An 18477-nucleotide genomic window follows, 5' to 3' on the forward strand; every position below is an offset into this window, starting at 1 on the left:
GAAAAAGTGCTTGTATTACTCCCCACCTCGAGTTCCAAATTACTAGCGAAGTGGCAAGGGCCGTTTAAGGTCACACGGCAAGTGGGAGATCTTGATTATGAAGTAATACGGTCAGATAGGAGCGGGGCACGTCAAATTTACCACCTCAATCTCCTTAAAAAATGGCAGGAGGTGGAGCCCGTGTTGCTGGCGACGGTAATTAGCGGAGAGGATGATCTGGGACCAGAAGCGAATATAAAACCACAATCACTCGCTCTGGCTCCGGGGGGAGATCACCTCTCACCCTCCCAACTCACGGACATAGCCAGGTTGCAGGCGGAATTCGCGGACAAGTTCTCGCCCCTACCGGGAAGCACGAAACTCATTCAGCACCATATCGAGACAGTGCCAGGCGTGGTAGTTCGTAGCCGGCCCTATCGTTTACCTGAGCACAAGAAAAATGTGGTTCAGACGGAATTAGCAGCAATGCTCGAGATGGGGGTAATAGAAGAATCCAACAGTGACTGGGCGAGCCCGATAGTTTTGGTTCCCAAGACGGACGGCTCGGTCAGGTTCTGTGTGGATTATCGCAAGGTGATCGCGGTATCGAAATTCGATGCCTATCCAATGCCACGGGTCGACGAGTTACTGGATTGGCTAGGCACGGCTCGTTTTTATTCGACGTTGGACTTAACGAAAGGGTACTGGCAGATCCCCCTATCGCCATTATCTAAAGAAAAAACTGCCTTCACCACGCAGTTCGGATTACACCAATTCGTGACGCTTCCGTTCGGTTTGTTCGGAGCGCCGGCCACCTTTCAGCGCCTCATGGACCGTATCCTCCGACCCAATACGGCATATGCCGCTGCTTATCTGGATGACATCATCGTTTATAGCAACGACTGGCAGCGGCATATCCAACACTTGAGGGCGGTTTTAGGAGCGCTGAGGGCGGCCGGTCTCACGGCCAACCCGAAGAAGTGCGCGGTTGGGCGGGTGGAGGTTAGGTATCTGGGCTTCCACTTGGGGCACGGGCAAGTGCGGCCCCAAATTAATAAGACCGCAGCTGTTGCGACCTGCCCGAGTCCCAAGACCAAAAGGAGGTAAGACAGTTCCTGGGGCTGACGGTTTGTGCCCAACTATTCGGACCTCACCAGCCCGCTGACTGATCTTACTAAAAAGGAGGCGCCAGATCCGGTCCAATGGTCAGAGCAGTGCCAGCAGGCGTTTTCCCAAGTGAAGGCTGCCCTGTGTGGTGGGCCGCTATTACACTCTCCTGACTTTTCTCTCCCTTTCTTGTTGCAGACTGACGCGTCGGACAGGAGGCTGGGTGCTGTCCTGGCACAGGAGGTGGGGGGTGAGGAGCGGCCAGTGCTGTACATTAGCCGCAAGCTCTCAAAGAGAGAGACTAAGTACAGCACTATTGAAAAAGAATGTTTGGCCATCAGATGGGCCGTTCTCACCCTTAGGTACTACCTCCTGGGCCGGGAATTCACCCTCTGTTCGGACCACGCTCCCCTGCAGTGGCTCCACCGCATGAAAGATACCAACGCCAGGATCACCCGTTGGTATCTGGCGCTACAGCCTTTTAAGTTCCAGGTGGTCCACAGGCCGGGTGCGCGAATGGTTGTAGCCGATTTCCTCTCCAGGAATGGGGGGGGGCCGCAGGCCGGACGGTTCCCCGGCCTGAGTCAGGCGGTGGGGGTATGTGGCGAGGGGGGCGTGGTGTAGCGAGGGATGCGGCAGGAGAGAGAGCCGGGAGACGAGCGGTAAGTGAGTGGAGTAATTGCAAACAGCCAACACCTGTCTCTCGTTCCAGTAAGGGAGCGGGGAGACAATATAAACACCAGAGGAAGGCACAATGGGGAGAGAGAGACGGACTCGACACGGACTGCCACGTACCCAAACCTCTCAGTCAGGAAAGGAGGACTTTTGCTGGATTCTGAGGGTCGCAAGCCAGGCTGAAGGAAAAGCCGTGGATTTATGTGCTGTTTACTTTGATTACTATTTTGTGTCTCTTGTGGAATAAAGTTCATGTCAGTCTCGCCAACCTCGTCCTCTTCCTTCCTTATCCTAGCGAACCCGCTACACATAGGTTTTAAGTTAATCTTTTTGACTCAATCGATTACATATATGTTTTTGAACATGTTTATAATGTGGTTAGCACTTTAACACGGTTGTTGCGATCGCTATACATGTATTGTATTTCTTTGTGCATCACATGAGTGGATAGGAGTTAATTTCACGTGGTCATTGTGTTTACTGTATGTTGTAAATTTCAGACAATTGATTGTAATATGAGATGAGTGAATGTGTAATTTCTATTTCTTTTAGTTTTAATCTATGTCTTCAGTGTTTCTCTTCAGTCAAGCTGATTTGTGTTTCTTTTTCTACCAAAAAGGTATGTTGCTTTCATGTTTATGTATTATTATACGGTGTGTTTTATTTGAGTACTTAATTCTGCAGTTTGTAGTGCCGCTGCTGCGGTTTTAATCTATGTCTGCAGTGATTCTCTTCAGCCAAGCTGATTTGTGTTTCTTTTCAAAAAGATAAACCGAAATAGAAAGAATCCTATGTGTGAATGTGTGTTCTTCCACATGTCCGCTACAGAGGCAGTGGTGGTAGTGGAGGCAGATGTGGTCTTGGAGGCATTGGTGGTTGTGGAGGCAGATGAGGTCTTGGAGGCATTGGTGGTAGTGGAGGCATACGTGGTCTTGGAGGCATTGGTGGTTGTGGAGGCAGATGAGGTCTTGGAGGAATTGGTGGTAGTGGAGGTGGGGATGGGGTGGTGGCGGTAGAGAGGGTGGTGGAGGCAGTTGTGGTGTCAAGATTTTTTTCACGCATTTCTTGTTTTCTTTTCTCTGCTGCATCCACATTTTTTCCCCTAAAACCTGAAATATTCTTTCCTGCTGTTTTATCCCGGAAAAAGCGGGATAAAACTTCTTACCTCCTCTTCTGCAACCACTTCCTCCACCTCATTGCCAACCTACACATAGTAACCAAAAGTTTAACAATTAAAATATTGGGTCAGAAATCTGGACTGAGATAACAAAGCTTGGTTACTTTTTCAAACCTGGTAGTATTCTGGGATTTCTGATGGGTAGCGGGCCTCTCTGCCAAACATAAGGAAAAACGGAGAGTGTTTGGTTGTGATTTGCTTCTTCGTTCTGAGTCCAAATATCACTGCATCCAAATACTGGTCCCATGTGTTTGGTTTGCTATTCACAAGTTTTCCCAGGGCCCTAGGTTTTAAGACAAAAAATGTATTATAGTATGTTAAAATAGTAATAATAATATATATAGATATTTTGCTTTTTGTTGCCCAGAATGTTTCTGTGCAAAGAAATAAGAAAAAACAGAGGCAATAGGGTCATAGGCAGCACCTCTCATATGTTTGACACCTAATAACAATTACCTTTGTATTGTCCCATTCATTTTCTCCACCAATCCATTGGTTAGGGGATGATACAGCGCAAGCTCCTTTTAATCCCCAAAATTTCACACACATCCCTGTTTATCTGAAAGTACAAAAATTACTTATTATAGTACAAATGTTAATTAATGAAAAATAATTATTAACCAATAATTAAATAACACTAAATAAAAAATCATACTATATATTTTATATATATACTTTAGTGCATTATAACAATTTTATTATTTTCATTTAAGAATCTATACCATGAAAAACAACCTAAAAATATGTTTTAAAATGGAATATTATCTTTGCATTGACAACAGCATATGTGATGTTACATAACGCATTAACAAATTATATTCCTTGATCTGTAAGAATTCTTTTTGGTGCTTCAAACTGATGGAAGAACTTGACGATGCACTTGAACCCATTCACACAGACCGCTGATCCCAGAAAATTGCCCAAAAATTGCCAGAGTGCCTTCAGTGTGAACGCAAACGCATCCCAGAATGATCTGATAAGTGATTCCGGAAAGGGGACCTAGTAACATTAACGGGATCAGTCCCGGAAAGTGCCGTGTGAACAAAAGGCAGAAACAATGCCGTAAAAGCCGTGTAATGATGACACACATCTATAAAAAAAGCGAGTAATTTTTGTTTTTTAGTAAATCAAAACTAAAAAATAGGCCTACTATTTGTCTTTAGCTAAATCATGGATGAATGCAAGAGTTCTAATCACCAAATTTAAGGCCAGATGCGAGAATAGCATTTTCTGCTTCTAAATGCAGTTTAAACTTGAAATTACTTTTATAAAACTATTAACAGGAAAATACACAGCGCTTCAATAAACTTGATCGCTTACAATCCTTTAAAACACAGCTGTGTGCACCTGCCATGCTTGTGCTGCACTGTAGAGAAGCCCACGAGTTTTTGTGCAGACACTGTTAACAGACTAACTCCAAACTTTCACCCGGACATTTATGTGCTTGTTTTTCTCAACAAAAACATTGTAAACAACATAAGCATCATGATGCATGACCTAAGTGTTTATTTATGGTTTTTATAGCATTATGTGCAATATGCTTTAGGCCCTATAAACGGGTTTTTCACTTGATCTGCGTGAGCTAATTCCGAAATGGTTACAAAGTCTAAATGCTACAAAAACTTTTGTCAAACTTTGTTTTAAAAAAACAAGATAAACTTATTTTTAAACTCACGTTTTTGTAAATCATATTACTGAAAAAATATTATACCATGCCTTTTGTATTGCAGTTAGACTATGTTGCTAAAATACTGGCTAATTTTTACTTAGCAGCGTTCCGTTATATTTTTAATTTAGGCTCTGTAAATTTGCACCGAACAAGCCTGAACAATTAGCTTTTATTTGTTTTCATATGACATTTTATATTGATCTTATATTTAGCTTAATCTCGTTGGGCTATAGCCTACCTTAGTGTGGCGTGTCGGCACCTTTCCCAATCAGCGTCGCCATGGAGACGGAGGCAATTATTATGGACACCTACCGGTCGTCAGCACCTGCGGCTCGTTCCCAAAGAGGATAAAAGCGGGAGAGAAATCAGAGACGGTGAGCTACGACTCCATACTAACCTGTATGCTGATCCTGTTGCTTTCTCTCTTCTTTTCAAAGATACGAGTGCCTGACGACCGGCAGAAATACCCAATATGGACAGAAAACCCTCACCAGGAGCACAGAGTACCCGGAAGCACACGCCTAATAATGTACAGCACCGGCAGCTCCTCACCCCCCACCTCCTGGGCCAGGATGGCACCCAGCCCCCTGTCCGATGTGTCAGTCGGCAACAAGAAAGGGAGAGAAAAGTCAGGAGACTGTAAGAGCGGCCCGCCACACAAGGCAGCCTTCACTTGGGTAAACGCCTGCTGGCACTGCTCCATCCACTGGACCGGATCTGGTGCTTCCTTTTTAGTAAGATCAGTCAACGGGCTGGTGAGGTCCGAATAGTTGGGCACAAAGTGCCTGTAGTATCCCGCCAGCCCCAGGAACTGTCTTACCTCCTATGGTCTTAGGACTCGGACACATCGGAACGGCTGCGGTTTATTCATTTGGGGATTAATTTGGGGATCATTTGCACCTGTCCGTGTCCCAAGTGGAAGCCCAGATACCTGACCTCCACATGCCATACCGCACACTTCTTCGGGTTGGCCGTGAGACCGGCCTCAGCGCTCCCAGGACCGCCCTTAGATGTTGGATATGCCGCTGCCAGTCGTTGCTGTAAATGATAATATCATCTAGGTAAGCAGCGGCATATGCCGTATGGGGTCAGAGGATACGGTCCATGCGAACAACCCGAACGGAAGTGTCACGAATTGGTGTAAAACGAACGGCGTGGTGAAGGCTGTTTTTTCCTTAGATACCGGCGATAAGGGGAGTCTAGTGTCGAATAAAAATGAGCCGTGCCTAGCCGATCAAGTAATTCGTCGACCCGCGACATTGGATAGGCATCGAACTTCGATACCGCATTCACCATGCGGTAATCCACACAGAACCGTTTTGGGGACCAAAACTATCGGGCTCGCCCAGTCACTGTTGGATTCTTCTATTACCCCTGTAAGGTCGGAGCCAAGATGTCCCGACCAGAGACTATTCTTCTCCTGAGAAACAAAGAATGGTTCTAAGCACAGTGGGGAACCTAGGCCAAAAGGGTGCCCCTTCCTGAAAGAACAACACACCGATTCCTGATCAAAAGATAATCATCTCGGGAAAAGGACAGAGAGCATCTCTCAATACAGTGAGAAACCTGAACCAAAAGGATACCTTCCTTTGAGAAACAACAGACTCCCTCCAGTACAGCAAACTCCCTACTGAGCTAACACCTACATCTCAAACGATGCATACAAGTGAATCACAGATGCAGACCTCACCCTGCACCCCCAACTGTTCCTTTTCTCCCCTCTCACTCAACGCAGGACACCCAAAAGCTCTGAGGACCGTACACAAGAAAAGAACACGTCACATACACAAAAATCATACACATGTTTGGTAACATCCAAAAGGTGTCAGTGCAACTGGTACAATGGTCTAACTCCCATAACAACAATATAATGACAAAGTTTTGTAAGAACTTAACAAACTTCCCTCAGTGCTGGAACATTTCTCACACATTTGGTGACTTTCACCAATCACCTACTGTATGCAGATTAAGTACAGCCCCAGGGATCACAAGACCCAATCACAGCCAAATTCCTAACTCTAAAGAATATTTACATAATGCTTTGTTCTGGTTTGGTATTTAAGTGAAGTTGACAAAAATATCAGGGAATCTGTAGCCAGATTTCCCGCACAAATTCCTGTGTGTCGTCTCTTGCCAGGTATGCAACATTGAACTTCTCTTTGCTTTATTTCTTATGATTTTCTATTATTTGTTATTGAATTATATTGATTGCCATTGATTATTGAATTGAACCTTGAATTGGATTTTGAATTATGCTTCCCTTACATGCCTAATAAATTGTTATGTTTGAAATCATTCTGTATTGTTCTGAGTTTATAAACTTAAGTAGATCATGCTATATCCTTTGTTTCTGCAAATCTACGTTCAGGTTAGTGACGGACTAGAATCCTGTATATGGAGCATTGGGCACGCCAGCTGAGATTTTAGAGCTCCGGCTAACTACTTGGCATTAGTTTAAGTGTAATTAGACCGTAGGGGCTATCGTTTCCGTTTAGAACAGCACATAGGTTGTCTGACCAATCTAAATAGGGCAAGTCACCAAAACCTCTGGTTATTGTAATATTATTCTAACTAAGTGTACATAGGAAACTATGGCATGATTATATAAAGCTACCGTCAGAGGAAGTAAGATTGGTCTATTTATCTCTATGGAGTGGTCATGACCTCTGGTTGGAAATAATCATTACTTTAATTAAGTTGTCAATAGTCTAAGGGGACTAGATCAAATAATGTTTCAGGAAGTGCTGGTTAGAGACGGCCATCTGAGAATTACTAGTCATAGAAACCTCTGGCAGTGACCAAGACTGGCGAGTTTGTGACCGTGAGATCCGCGTATAACGGCCGGCGCGAGACTCTAAGCGACATTGAGAATCGGATGAAGGAGTGTAATTTAGAATAAAACAGAGGAATCAGACATCCGTTCAAATTTCACAATTATTAATGATAAAAGTTAAATGTAAACTAAATGAGAAGTCGAGATATTACTAAATTGGAGTCAGATAAAATAGAGGTAATTAAGTGAAATGTGCTTTCATGCAAATACTGTTTCACTAAACAAAGGAAGACAAGAACACGTGTGAAGCTTTCGCCACGCCTCTGGATACCGTCATTGGACCAGTGGGTGGTGCCTTACACCCCCATTTCCAGCATTGCCTCTAATTCCGTCTGAACCACATTTTTATTGTGCTCTGGTAAACGATAGGGCCGGCTGCGAACTACTACGCCCGGCGCCGTCTCGATATGATGCTGAATGAGGTTCATTCGACCAGGTAGAGCCGAGAACACGTCTGCAAATTCTGCCTGCACCTTGGCCACGTCCGTGAGCTGGGAGGGTGAGAGGTGATCTCACCCTGGGGCCAGAGCGAGTGATCGTGACTTTGTATTCGCTTCTGGTCCCAGATCATCCTCTCCACTGATTACCGTCGTCAGCATCAGTGACTCCGCCTCCTGCCATTTTTTAAGGAGATTGAGGTGGTAAATTTGACGCGCCCGCTCCTATCTGATCATATTACGTCATAATCGAGATCTCCAACTTGCCATGTGACCTTAAACGGCCCTTGCCACTTCGCTAGTAATTTGGAACTCGATGTTGGGAGTAATACAAGCACTTTTTCTCCCGGTGTAAATTTCCGTAAGTTGGTTCCCCTGTTATACAGTTTGTCCTGAGCCTGTAACAAATTCTCCATAGATAGTATGGAGGAATTTCATGATATGTCTTTATGTTTTTGATCTGTCTTTATGTTTTTGATCATTATTCACCATGTATTGCTCTTCGTTTTAAACACATTTGTATGATATTCAGAAAAGCACCCTGCACAGCTGAGTTTTTGATGTCTGGCAGTGTTTATGAAATCTGGGGACTTTTTCCGGCCCCAACCCTACAGTATGACCAAATCTGGGCATGTTCCGCCCCGTTACTATGACTATAATCTACATTGAGCAAGGCCACAGTTTTACCACAGGAGGTGAAGAAGGGGAAACAGGTCATGATGACCATTACATAATTGTGGTGGGTGAGGATATATAAATATATATTTTAAAAATTAGGTAATAGCCAGCCTACCACGAATAAATACGCACCTTGTTGCCTGGGATATATTGGTGGCAGAAAATAACAATTGGTTAATAAAAATAAGAGATAATGGGAATCTACCTGATTGGTTTTAGAAAGGACCACCTTTCAGACATTTTACTATAACTGTAGACTGAAAACACTTGGTTTTTAGATGACTTGGAACATCTCACTTTGTTTGACTCGAGCAAATAAAGTTAACCCCTTGACACCCGGACCTTCTTTGTCTGAGAGATTTTTTGAACTACAAGACTGATATTTTTCCACAACAATAGCCGCCCCAGTGTATGGAGTTTTGTTCTCAGGTCCAGGACATGTTGAATTTCGTTTTTGCTTCTGGAGGGTCCGTCCTCCCAAGTCTCTCTCAGGACGTCCAAAACCCCTCGGGGCTGGTGTCCAAGAGAAGCTCAAAGGGGAAAACCCCGTGGAGGCTTGTGGGACCTCTCGCACAGCGAATAAGAGGGGTTCCATCCATTTATCTAAATTTTTTTGTGTCCTCGTGAACGAACTTACGAATCATGGTTTTTAACGTGCGATTAAACCACTCGACCAGGCCATCTGTTTGGGGGTGGAAAACACTGGTAAGAACCGATGTAATGCCCAATAATTCATAAATTTCGCATAACGTACGTGACATGCATGCCGTGCCTTGATCCGTGAGGATCTCACGGGGATCCCCACGAGGGAGATTACGTGAAACAGTGCCTCCGCAACACTCTTAGCGGAGATGCTGTGGAGCGGCACGACTTCGGGATATCGGGTTGCATAATCCACCAGGACTACTGCAAATCGATGTCCTCTCGCTGATCGCTCTAATGGCCCGATGAGGTCCATACCAATTCTATCGAAGGGGACCTGCATTAACGGTAAGGGGCGCAATGGCGCTTGTGGGGAGGCCGGTGGGTTTACCAACTGACATTCACGACACGAGGCGCAGCACCTGCGCACGTTCTCGTGAATGCCCGGCAAAAAGAATCGGGCCATTAGGCGATTTAGTGTCGTTGTCTGTCCTAAATGTCCCGCCATAGGATTACAATGTGCCGCCTGTAAAAAAAAATGGTATCTTCCTTTGTCTGAGCGTCTTGTGTCACTCGATACAACCGGTCTTTTATAATTGCAAAATACGGGTAGGAACGCGGTCGGGCGGGTTGGAGAGGCTGACCGTCCACATAGCGGACCTGGTCGAAAGCAAATTTGAGTGACTCATCCCGGGAGTGTTCCAGGGGAAAGTCACCATGTTCCGAGAGGATTCGCCCCTCGATACCACTCGATTCCCCCAAAGCAAACGCCGGAGGTCCCGGTTCAGCCTCCCCAGCCTGCACGAGCGCGTCGTCTCCCTGTGCCTCCGTTCCCCAGGAGACACCCGCACATAAGTACACCAATAATTCCGCAAAAGCAGACCAATTAGTTCCCAGAATCAGCAGGTGTCAGAGGTGCGGATTAACCGCTACCTCTATTCTATGCTTTTGTCCCCTGAATTGGATGTCGGCGGGCATTAAAGGATACTTCACCACATCCACGTGTACACACCATACCTGAACCATGCGGCTATTATCCAATGCCCTGGGCCGAACCAGGCTTTGATGGATAGAGGTTTGGTTACAGCCTGAATTCACCAGAGCCGGGTATGTACCCCCCCCTTATACTCACAGGTATTTGGTAGCAGCCATTCTGACCGGGGGCAGCCTGCGGGGCGTCGTGGACCCGGATCATTGTCCCTACCTCCATCACTGGACACCGATCAATAAAATGGTCCGGGTCCCTGCAACACCAGCAGGCCGGCCCAGGCGTCCCCACCATCCAGGATGGCGGGAAGTGGAGCACGTGGAGGGCACGGAGAGAGGGTCGACCTGTTGGCGTCCTGGAATCCCCGGGGCGGAGCTCTGAATCCTGCCGCGTAGTCCAATGGGTTCCCTGATTGTCCCCAGGGAGGCACTCGCGGCGGACCGGGTGGACAGTACCTAGGCAGAGGGATAGGGCAAGGAGAGAGAGAAGGAGAGGGAGACAAGACCTCCGAAGAGAAGAGAGAGACAGCTGGGAGGGGTTCGCCAACCCCGGGGCACACCACCATCTGGTCTTCTGCAAGTTGGATGGCTGAGTTCAGCGACGTCAGACATTGGCACTGGACCCGCTCGGCCATCCTCTCGGGTAGCCGAGCGATGAACTGCTCCAGCACCACGTGGTCGATGATGTCATCGACGTCGCCTTTCCCAGCCAGCAGCCATTTGCAGCAGGAGTCCCGTAGCTGTTGGGCCATCACAAAGGGTGGGCCGCTTTCGCCCAGCCCCAGCGATCGGTACCGCTGGCGATGTTCCTTCTCTTCCGACCCTCTGTAGGATGGCCCTTTTGAGGTCATTGAAGACCAGGAGGTTCTGGCCGGGCAGCCAGTTGCACCTCTCCTGACAGTAAATGCAGCAGGTGCATCGCCAAGTACTCCAGGGGCCAGCTGCTGGTCTCCGCAGTCTTCTCGAAGAGTTCGAGGAACGCCTCAGGGTCATCATGCGGCCCCATCTTGGCCAACGGCAGGACCATGGCGTGCGTCGGTGGTACGGCCACTTCCGCCCGAACCCCCTGGTCCATCCAGCTCCGGTTTGCGGTCCTCCTGCTGGGCCTGGAGGATCACCTGGAAGCGGCACTCCTGGTCAGTCCGGAGATCCAGCAATGCCTGGTGTTGCTCGCGATGGAGGACCGCGAGGGACGAGATGACCTCCGCAAACGGCGTGCCCGATGTTGACTGCATGATGGCGGTGGCCCTCCTGCTTCCTTCCCGGGTTTCGGCACCAGTGTAACGAGTTCAGTAATCAGGAAGGAAGAGGACAGGGTTGGATGGACTGACACAGGCTTTATTCTCAATTAACAACAGAGGTAAACAATCCAACAAACACAAAATACAAGCAGCTTTTCCTTCAGCACGCTGAGAGTCAGTAAGAATCCAGTATAGTCCTCCGAGTGATCTCACCGGGTAAGAGTTCGTGAATGCAGCCCGTGCTCAGTCCGTCTCTCTGTCCTCGTGTGTGTGGTATTTGGTCCTTATATCCGGTCTCTCCGCGCCCTTACTGGAACGAGACACAGGTGTTGATTGTTTGCACTTGCTCCACTTACTCACTGCTCCTCTCCCAGCTCTCTCTCCCGCCGCAGACCTCGCTAAACCACGCCCCCCTCGCCACAACTGTATTGTCGGGTCTCAGGGTTAACCGCCTGCCTGTTTTTCTCTCTCTGTGTGTGTGTGTGCTTGTTGTCGAGCGCTTGGCTTTGTTTTGATTGCCGCCACACGCTCATTGTCTGTGTGTGTATGTGCCCCACCCTTCTCGCCTCTTCACTCATTCCCATAATTAATGCTTATTCCCCTCACCTGGTTCTCATTTACTTCAACCTATTTATGCCTACTAGTTTCTTTTCCCTGTGTGCAATCGTCATTCGATGTTTACACCGTACCGGCATAAGTTGCCGTCTTGTCTTACCTGGTCGTAGAGACTTTATCTTGTGATTACCTTATGTCTCGTTTGTGTGAATGTTTTTATTTACTTGGATTACTGTTTCCCCGATCATTCCAGTGGATAGTTTATTTTTTCCCTATTTTGGAAATATTAACTCTTTCGGTTTTATTGTGTCTGCCCAGGCTCTGGGTTTTTTGTTGTTTTTCGCCTACCTTATTCTCTCTCAGGGCATCCAGCAACCAGGCGCCTCTACCCCCTTGGTCCCCGACTCTCTCCCCCCCACACAAAGTCAACACGATTAATTTAAAGTCAGGTGGGTGTAAACCTCTGAAAATGGTTTTGGTGTAAAAAAAATATATATTTAATTTCCTGAAAAACATTTATGTATTTTTAAATCTTCTGAAGGACATTAGTAAATGAAAAAATAAGATTTCATTTTCAAATTAAACAATAACAATTTACACCAAAACCATTTTCAGAGGTTTACACCCACCTAAATTTAAATGAATGGTGTTGACTTTGTGATGTTTCTATCTATTGTAATAGTTGTGTATGAGTCTCTTGATTGTCCTCAATGTAAAAAGAGGAATCTCAACATCATACAGTTACTGCTGGACATGAGTAAAATATCCAGAAATGCTGAAAAAGAAAAGATTGTGGAGGACCTGGGTGATTATTTTGAAGATCAGTGGACAGTCTAATGACTCATGACAAACAAGAAACCCTTAAACAACTGTGACTAAACATAAAAACTGTCATTGATTGTTTAGGTAACATCTTACAGTATTAAGAATCAGGGGCGTGTAAACTTTTGCCCTGGGCTATTTTTAGAAATTCTGTTATTATTCTTTAGTGTGAACTATATGTTAATATTTCTTTAGTGAAATAACTTGCTCAGGGCAGGACTAAATTAAAAATATTCCTTAATTTTCAGAAATCCTCTTATTTTTCAAAAAGTTTCTTTTTCCAGATTCTGCAAGGGGTGTGTAAACTCTTGAGCACAACTGTACACAACTGTGGACCTGACAAGAGCTGAGATGATAGAGCTGGATAAAGAATGATGCTGTGACTTGACACGTCTTCACTACAAAATTTCAAATGCTATTAGATTATTAATGATAATCTTAAATCTATAATTTACTTTATTAGTAAGTTTATTTATTTAGCCTTGTTGTGCAAGCACTGTCAAGCTTGTGCAGAGGCAGCAGCTTTTGCGAGAGGAGAACTGGAATCCCCTGGTTGGGCCTGGGTTCTCCTGAGGTTTTTTTCTCCATTGGAGTTTTTTTTTCCTTGCCACCGTTTGCATACTGTTTTGCACTATTTGCCTGGCCGGGGGGGCTGCTTTAGAATTTTAATTTTTGCTTTAGAGTTTTACTTAATTAATATTGCATATAGGAATTTTATATATATAGTCTGTTTAATATTTGACCTATGTTTCTCTCTCCTTTATCTTAAATGTGTGCTTTCACTGTGCGTGCTTGTCTGTGTGTGTGTGTGCATGGCATGCTTGTGTGTGTGTGTGTGCGTGTGTGTGTGCGTGTGTGTGTGTGTGCGTGTGTGTGCGTGTGTGTGTGTGTGTGCGTGTGTGTGTGTGTGTGTGTGTGTGTGTGTGTGTGTGCGTGTGTGTGTGTGCGTGTCCGTGTGTCTGCGCATCCGTGTTTTAGTCGTGTGCATATTGGGGCTGCACGATATTTTATCGCGATACCACTAAATCTTATTGTAATCAAGCTGGCTGCGATATGCAACATGTCGATATTTTTTCTAATCGTGAAGCACGTCTCTGGGATCAGTAGGAAATGCTGCTCGATCTAAAAGCAGTGCGAGTTTGAGTGGCTTATAATGTGCATTTGAAAAAGCAACACCTGTCAAACATGATCATTATAAATATACTTTATTATCACAAAAATACCTTATGAGGCTTGAGTAACAGTGATAAAAAGATGTCCATAGGCATTTCCTAGATTCTAAAATGTGTTATGGTCTTCCTCTCCGGTGCGTATTTGGAGTTTCCGCACGAGAGCGCCCTCTGGCTTTCGGATGCAGCAGCATTTTCGCGTACTTTACTCAAAAGCTGTGCATAAATCACGTGACATTTATCGTCGGTTTATCGCGACAGTCCTAGTGCATATTGTGTGTGTTAAGTGTTTTGTATGTGGGTATGTCTGTCTTCTGTGTTTCCACCTTTTTCTTGTTTTTACAGGTACAACTTTAATTGTTTTGCTTATAGTCAATATGTCTCATGTACCGCTGCTTTGTAACAATAAAAACTGTAAAAAGCGCTATATAAATAAAGTTGAGTTGAGTATGATCTGAAGTTTTTAAGTTGGACAAATTGGGTGCGCCCAGAGAAATAAGATCTAAGCCAACGATCTAAGAGGGACACCAGTGATACCTACAGAGGATAATCTGTCTAACAGTACGTGAGAAATGGTATCAAAAGCTATGCTTAAGTCGAGTAAAATAAGGATGGTCACAAGTCCGGAATCAGCTGCCCTCACCAGGTCATTAACAACTTTTACCATGGCAGTTTCTGTACTATGTTGTGAGCGAAAACCGGATTGAAATTTTTCAAATAGGCTGTTCTTTGAAAGGTGGGAGTAAACCTGAGAGGCAATGACCTATTTCAACATTTTTGAAATAAATGGTAAATTGGGTGAAAATTGGCCAGATTATTAGGATCAGTTTCCGGTTTCTTGAGTCTAGGAGTTATTACAGCAACCTTTAAAGATGAAGGAACCACACCAGATGTGAGCGAGGAATGTATAATATCAGTGACTGTACCAGATAAAGAAGATACACAAGCTTTGACCAAGTGAGTGGGAAGTGAATCCAACTGACAGGTGGAAGAGTTTGCTTGTCGAATAAGATTCAATATTTCACCAACAGTTGGAAGTTCGAAGCCATAAAATAATGACCGCATCATTGAATCGTTGCAAGGGAAGTGCAGCAAATCACATGCTGGATCATTTTGAGGAATTAGATGTTGGTGAAGTTTTTCAATTTTAGAATTAAAAAGGTCATAAATTTGTTGCATAATCACTAGAATATAGATGTGAATGAAGGTTATCAGGAGACCGCAAGATGTTATTTACTGTATTAAACTGAGATCTCCTGTTCCCTTCATCTGACCCAATTATAAGACGCAAATGTATTGATGTCCATCCTCAGTAGTGGTCAGCTTCCCTATAAGGTCCATGCCCACAATCTCAAAAGGGCTGCTGACCTAAACAAGTACATAAGAAAGTATATAATTTACCTAAATATACAAAAAGAGAAACATTGTGCAAAATGTTTCATAATTATAAATGTACAGATAAGATACATTGAACAGAATCATAAAGTGTTTTAAAATCAAATTAAAGAGTTGTAAAACATTGATTGGAGACCAAATTTTAGCCAATTTGCAATACCTTTATCGGGGTGTATTCCACAGGCTTCTTTATGTCACATCCTTTTGACTGGCATACTACACAACTGGAGACCTTCAGTATAACAATTTTTTTCTGTTATTACAGTGTTGTAAGTAAAAGTCCATCAAAGTTCACACAAAAAATAACGCCCATGAAGACGTACTGTCTTTCTTAATCAATAGAAGTGAACATTTAATATTATTTTATTGAACATACAATATTTATGAACATATAATATTATAATAGTTTGTAATCACGCAAAAGTATTCATTAAATAATATCGAAATAAATAAATAGCTTCTGATGTGAATTCATACATTCGTGAGCTACATTTAAGATAAACATCACCTAATAAAATAAAAACTGAAAAACGCTGTTAGTTAACGCTGTTGGCTTACAGCTTATTTTACTTTGTTTTATGGCTATACACCCTATTGATTTTCATTCACTTGCATTGGAGGTGGGAGAATAAATTGTTCATTTAACTTCAAATGAAGAAAGGAAGTTGTGTACATCTTCAATGGCTTCCGTGAAACAGCATACTGTATGTGCAATGTATAACATTTTTTTGCATAATGTCAGAAATAAGTATCTACCCAACCATCTAAGTCATTCCAGGCCAGTAGTATCTCTTACAGATGACATCCCTGGTTTTAATTTGGCTACAGTAAGCTCCAAATGAACTACAGTGGAATTCTTTAAACACCTTTTTAACTTTAAGCCTCAGTTACTTAGCTGTGCCTTGTAATACAGCTCGCCATCTGTTTATAAATGCAAAATTAAATGCAAAGGTGATCCTTGTCACCTGCCTGTCACCATCCCTGTGTTATCTTCCCTCGTTTGTATTGCCCTATTTAAAGCCTCTGTGTTTGCTGTCCTGTGCTGGTTCGTTTTGTATTTTCCTCTTGTTGTGATCTACCCCAAGAACGTCTAGTTTTGCCAAAGTTCCTGTCCAGTTAAGTCTTTGTTATTTTTTATTCTCTTTGGTTTTGCCCCCACGTGGGAAGTTTTTGGTTTTGAATACTTTGTTACCTTGTCTGTCCCCCATCGTGGGTGTTTTTTGTTTGTACAATTAATAAATCTGTGTTAACCCCTTCACCGCTGCTGCCTGCATCTGGGTTCTTTCCCGCAACCCTGAAAGAACGAACCAGCCAGATTTGAACCCAGCAGGCAGCACCATGGACGTAGACCGGTCTCTCCAGGCCCGCTGCAGTGTTCGCCAGGGGAACAAGGACCTGATGAACTTTGTGGACAGGTTCCTGGAGGCTGCAGAGGAGGTGGTCTTTGGGGAGGCGGAGGCTTTGTTCAACCGTGGCCTCAGGGATCCGCTATCGCCGGCGGAGATGAGGACACTGAGACCGCTGGACTTTGATAGCGTGGTTAGGTTCGCCATGAACCGATTGGAGTCCAGGGTCTCAGCCTATCTGAATCATCCATCTCCGTTGGCCGCGATCCCTGAGGGTCACGCCCTGCAGATCAGGGTCGTGGGCACCGCCGCACCGTCCGCCTCACCCCCCGCAGCCTTCCCACCACCAGCCAGCGTGGAAAGCAGGAGAGAAGGGCGTCCTGGGAGACGTCTGCAGACTCCTCCGGTGCTGAGCTAGTCACGCTTCCCACCGCTACCTCGCAACCGGCCACGGGGCATGTGGTCAGGCTCAAAAAGAAAAGGCAGCGGAGGGAAGCACTGAGCTGGAGGCACCCGACGTCCAGTCCGGTCCAGCAGCCGGCGATCCAGCCGGCATCCAGTTCGGTCCAGCAGCCGGCGATCCATCCGGTATCCAGCCCCATCCAGCCAGCACCCCAAGTCACAGCATCGGTCCAGTCCGGTGTCCAGTCCGGTGCAGCCGGCGTCCCATCCAGCGTCCAGTCCGGTGCAGCCGGCGTCCCAGCCGATGTCCAGTCCAACGCAGTCAGGGCGCAGTCCAGTGTCCAGTCTGGTGTCCAGTCCGGTGATTCAGCAGGCGTTCCAGCAGCCGATTCAGCCGGCGTTCCAGCAGCCGATTCAGCCGGCGTTCCAGCCGGCCTCCCAGCCGGTGACTCAGCCGGCCTTACAGCCGGCGACTCAGCCGGCAGTCCGCCCGGCCCCTAGCTGTGTCCGGCCGGCAGCCAAGCCTGCCCCGGCCACTGCCAGGTCCCCCCGGACTCCGCGCCCTCGAGCGCCTCCCGCTTGTCCCAACCCTTTTGGACTGCCCCCTTGGATTCTGTTGTTCCCCCACCCCCCCTCCCATGTTTGTTATTTTTATTATGTCACCCTAACCCTTTTGTTATCATTTCCTGTTTTCCCTTAGTTATGTTTACAATGTGTGTTTGGTTATTGTCGTTTACCCAGTCTGTCATGTCTCGTTAGTCTACCCCTTGGTGAATGCCTTGGTGAATTTACCAGCATTGCTGTGTGAAAGGGGCTTATGATAGTGTATTTTCGTTGTTAAATCATTCTACATATTATTTAATAACTATAGTGCAATTTGATTGGGTGTTGCGCTGTAAATTAATCCTACATTTTTCTTTTATGCTGGTAGGATAATCTGACAGGGTATTACTATTTACGCTGTACATTTACTTTATGTGTTTATTTTAAAATGGTAGGACTATCTGACAGGGTTTTTGCATTGTGAAATCATTCTACCTGTTTATTTTGTTGAGGAGGTTTAGATTATATTAAGATTTGCCCTGCGGTAGGAAAATCTGACAGTGTAGGACAATTCGAACACCGGTACAGCCGTGAGCGTGACATTTAGCTTTGCCGACGCAGCTCGTCTTTCTCTTGGTCTATCTGTGCAGTGACTGGCAGAAAACAGCAGCTCATTCAACTGACCAAACAAAACAGCGTTTCCAAAATTCTGTCACTGTTATTGACTGCCTGAGCATATGAACATGAACGTTCACGCTAAAGCCTACGTCGCATGATAATGTTATAATGCGTATTTTCTATTATTATCAATTATCGTCTG

Source organism: Triplophysa rosa, linkage group LG11 (assembly GCF_024868665.1).
Source record: "Triplophysa rosa linkage group LG11, Trosa_1v2, whole genome shotgun sequence".
Lineage (NCBI taxonomy): Eukaryota > Metazoa > Chordata > Actinopteri > Cypriniformes > Nemacheilidae > Triplophysa > Triplophysa rosa.